Source organism: Vipera berus, assembly GCF_964194415.1.
Source record: "Vipera berus genome assembly, chromosome: 1".
NCBI lineage: Eukaryota > Metazoa > Chordata > Lepidosauria > Squamata > Viperidae > Vipera > Vipera berus.
The window spans coordinates 207,299,565-207,304,512 of record NC_138202.1 but is presented as its reverse complement, the minus strand read 5'-3'; the positions used below and the strand labels follow the sequence as shown (position 1 = coordinate 207,304,512).

The following is a 4,948-nucleotide window of genomic DNA, read 5'->3' as shown; positions in this document are numbered from 1 at the left end:
AGATCGCCCAGGCAGCCCTGCAGCGCCATGGCAGCCACGCCCTCCGCCCACACTCTGCATCAGCATCTGCATGCTGTGGGGCGCGAGAGCAGAGTCTTGGCCCTGCTACCCAGCTATCTCCTTGGCTGTGCTGCTCCAGGCGGGCTGCGCCCGGGGGAGACTCTTCTCCAGGTGGGCTGCTGGTGAGGAGGGGGCTGCAGTGGGAGGCGGGGCTGGGGCAATGGCGCACGTGCCCACAGAGAAGTTCTGAGTGCCACCTCTGGCACGCGTGCCATAGGTTCGCCATCACTGGTGTACATCCATGCGATTTAAAATTAAAACAACCGCTTCAGTATTGGACAAAATTCTGATATCAAGTACAACTGGTTTTCTTGAGAGTGTTTAAAAATGCAAGCAGAGAAATTGAATTTGAATTTGTTGGGCATGTAATTTATTTTTGATATAAAATTCCTTTTCAGTCTATTTTGGCAAGTAATCAAGAATTGGCCAGAAACATAGCAATAATTTTAAATAGTAACAGTTTTTAAATAGTAATATTTAAACCACATTATATTAGTCATACTTTTTGTACATTGCATTGAGGGCTTCTAATCAATTTTGTGTATACAGATAGTCCTTGACTTATGACCACAGCTGAGCCCAAAATTTATGTTGCTAAATTTGTTCAGTGGGTTTTGCCCCATTTTATGACTTTTCTTAACACATTTGTTAAGTGAATCACTGCATTTGTTAAGTTGGTACCACATTAGTTAAGTGGATCTGACTTCGCCATTGATTTTGCTTCTCAGAAGGTTGCGAAAGGAGGTCACATGACCGCGGGACACTGTAACCGTCATAAATATGAACCAGTTGCCAAGCATCCAAATGTAAATCACGTGCCCGTGTGGATGCAGTCATACGTTTGAAAAATGTTCATGTCACTTTTTTCACTGCCTTTGTAACTTCGAACAGTCATCAACTGAACTGTTGTAAGTTGAGAACTACCTATAGTTTGCTTTCAGTACCCATTGAGTTAGTCAGCTCTTGGAGAAATTGAAAACATGAACCAACAGCTTTTACTAATTAATGTGGTACAACCCATTCATTTTTAATTAGCTGCTAGATTTATAGCAAAATTAAATTAATTAAATTGGTGTTTAAAAATTGTGAGAAATACTACAATATTGGCTGAAAAATTAGCACAAAAGATTAAAGATTTTTAAGATTAAAAATAAAATTCACATTTTGTAATTACAATTTAATGATGAGGATTGTACAAAATCAGTCTTTTAATTTGTTCCAATCTTTAATTCAAAGGAAAAAAAAGGAATGGGTGGTTTCACCGTAAAGCCAAGAAAATATATGAGAAGTGCCCAGAATTGTGTTACAACTGTTCACAGTATCAGCTTACTCAGATGAAAACTCTTAAAATTTTTGTTTGTAATTCTCCATATTATCACACTCAGAAAATATGATCATCCTGGTCATTCTAAAACTTCAACAGCCATACTAAAACATAAAATCTACATGTCTTCCTCCAAATATAAAGGAAAGCATTACACTGTTATCAATAATTTCTATTTGCTTCAACAAATTCTTTTGCAGTTTCAGAAAAATTCCAGTAAATCCTGCATCTCTTGTCTTCAGACAAAAGCTAACACTGCATCCAGCAAGACTGCGCTGACTGAACCCTTTAACTCTCTCGAAATGAATTTCTCCCCAAGGCTTTATAAATATGACACACGGGAGATGGTAAGGATAAATACCTTATTGATTTCACAGGCTCCCCAGACATGTAAACATAGCTGCACTGGAATTTTCTAGGACTGCTGCTCAAGAACCGAGAGGGCGTAATTGGGAACTTTGGTTCGAACAAAGGAATAAACAAGCAAACCGTATAAGCAACAAAGTGCAGATTAAATTGTGAACACAGTTCTCCTGGGCATGATCATTCTTAATGAGGCAGAAATATGGCGAAAATAAGGAAGTCCAAACTGACTCCGTTTTCTTGATTAGAAAAGTAATCCCACAGCCCCCTTTTTAATAATTTGTTCTTTGCTTGGTTTGCACTCTGGTGCCTTACATTTGGAAGATTGATATCAAACGCCTGTGTTTTAAGATCACACTGAGATGTCCAATTATTTTTAGAGCTCACTTCTTCTTTTTTTATTCCAGTTAACAGTTTACTGCCTGTGTATTATCACCCCCTCTGAAGGAGTTTACAGTACTATATAACAAATGACTGTTGAATACAAACCTTTACAGGCATAAATCTCACTTCCCAGTAAAGTTTGCTGCTAGTATTACTTACCAAGCAAGGCAATGAAGAAAAAAAAGAAGAAATCCCAAAACTTTGTAATATATCAATGTCTATTATGTATATGAAGACATGCCAACATTTTCCCAATGGATTTTTTTTATTTTAATTCCATTTATATCCCGCCCTTCTCCGAAGACTCAGGGCGGCTTACAAGCTTAGCAGTAATGCATGAATATAATTGTGGGTTTTTGCTTATTATTTGATAATGGAATCAGGTTGTTTTCTTACAGGTCAGATCATTGTACCACAGCTAAATATCTACAGCTGGCAGGATAAAGTCCTTGGGTTGTCTGTGGCATCAGAACCTCCCTTTTCAAGCCCTTCTCTCACCCCAATAATTCTGATGCCACCTATGTGTGTGAAAGGGCTCCACCCATTTTGCATCGCTGCCCTTCCACTGCAACCTTCATTCAGTCAAAAACTAAGCCATAATCCTGATTACTAAAGATTTGCCCAGCCCTGATATACAAACAGTGGTGAGAACAAGAGAGCAGGGCCCCCCAACCTCCGGTCCATGGACCGGCACCAGTCCGTGGCATGCCAGCAAATGGGCTGTGCAAACAAGCAAAGTCCCATCCGTGGGATACAGGCAGCATATCAAACCACACCTCCTCTGATCCGCAGAAGGGCCTCTCTCTATGGAACCGGTCCCTGGTGCCCATTAACAACATGTCAGTGTTGTAATGATATGTGGAATGACCATGGGAGACAAAAGAATGAACCTCAGACTAGACACTGGTCAGATAAGAAGCAGCTGAACCTGCAGAAGGAATGGGGGTAGGGAAAGCATCTCAGAAGGACACCCTCCCCCCCTCCCCATTTTCCTGGATTATAAAGGCAAGGAGGGGAGAGATCTACTTTCAGTCTTGGCAAGTTTTTTTTTTAAATATAACTGTACTATAACGATAGGGCTATCTTTATCTACAGCAGCAATTGCCCGTGTATCAAAAGCTTTTTGAAACTGGCTTAGAAGGAATCAAAAAGGGAAATAATAAAATAATAACACCCCACCCCACCCCACCCCCGATTGTCCACTATTCAAAATAGAGCTGAATAGGAATTTGTGGATTCTGTATGGAAATGAAAATTTAACCAAGAGACTTTTGGTTCAATGTACTTCTTAATTAAATAAAAAAATATGGCTAAACGAAATGCCCAAAGAGTATGAAGAGAAGTATATGTGGCGCTATCGCTACCCACAGACGCTACACGGGGGACCCAAAGTGTGACTGAAAATGGCCTCTTAGAACATTTGACTAAGATAGCCAGTCCTTCGCAAATGACTTGGATAAAGTCACTATTCACACGATCTTGCACATCTGTAGTGGTATGTCAATGAACCAGTTAATAAATTGTTATCAAAAGCGTTTCATATGTAAAGATTTCCTGACTTTCTTCACCAGTGTGGTTTTTCACCAGATGGATTTTTGAAGTTAATATCCAAAGCAGACGTGTGTAAAGACCTGTGCCCTGGGTGTGAATCACATGGGACATGTACCATGTTCACGAGTCCCAAATAAGGCTACAGCTAGCATTTCATTCTAAACTCGTATTCTAATGGAAAGATATTAGTATACACGCAACCATTGCCAGCAACTTCATCAGATAGGGCTGAGCCCCACATTGAAGCTTGGATCTTTAAAACCTGGCTGTCTACAAGCTTCTCTTTTGCAAGCTGATTTATATCCACCTCCATGGGATTTTGAGTGCCAGTTTCATTCAAAGAGTCAAAAGCGCAATGGAGTCATTCTGCGCTCTATCTACTTGTCTGAGAGGCAAGTTATTAAGATTGTGTAGACTGTTCATTTATCTCTTCACAATCAGAATTGTTTAACAGGAGTTATAGAGATGACAAATTTTAATAGCTTTGGCTTTCCAGCTTGCAATAAACCATATCTTTAGCGTCGGCTGCATTCAGAAATACGGTCACTTTTATTTTTGATTAGTAACATATTCTCAATCTCGCTCAGTAAATCTTGAACAGCATTCATTAAATTATTTAGAGTGCAGTTGTATAGCTTGATTACATGGCTAAAGGATCTTGAATACATTGGAACTATTTTGTGGTAGGATCTTGAATTTATTGGAACTATTTTGTGGTACAGTACTATCGCCATCATGCTCACCACAGTTGACTCGGATACACTCCACAGAATGGTGAATGCGGTACTGATGATGGATCGGGTTGTGAATAGAATGATATTCCATTCCTCTCACCTAACTGAAACTCTACCTAAGCAGATTCACATAAGTAATTATCAATAAAAGCTGGTGAAAAAACCCACCAACTAACCCAGGGGTAGGCAACCTTGGCTTTTTTATGACTCGTGGACTTCAACTCCCAGAATTCCTGAGCCAGCTGGCTCAGGAATTCTGGGAGTTGAGGTCCACGAGTCATAAAAGAGCCAAGGTTGCCTACCCCTGAATTAACCATATATAATATTGAACCCAAAATTTATGTTGCTAAGTGAGACATTTGTTAATTGAATTTGGCCCATTTTCTTACCCCAGCTGTTAAGTGAATCACTGCAGTGGTTACCTTAGTAACATGGTTGTTAAGTGAATCTGACTTCCCCATTGACTTCTTGTCAGAAGTTTGCAAAAATTGATCACACAACCCTGGGACACCGCAACTGCCCTAATGTCAAC

The 4,948-nt window shown here is 39.9% G+C and overlaps 1 long non-coding RNA gene across 1 annotated transcript; it reads left to right on the top strand.

The window, feature by feature from the left end:
• The first annotated feature begins 1,467 nt into the window (after nucleotides 1-1,467).
• On the top strand, nucleotides 1,468-3,451 carry LOC308660082. The gene is made up of 2 exons (XR_014024668.1): nucleotides 1,468-1,731; nucleotides 2,530-3,451. It is a non-coding gene; the product is annotated as an uncharacterized lncRNA (long non-coding RNA).
• The last annotated feature ends 1,497 nt before the right edge of the window (nucleotides 3,452-4,948 follow it).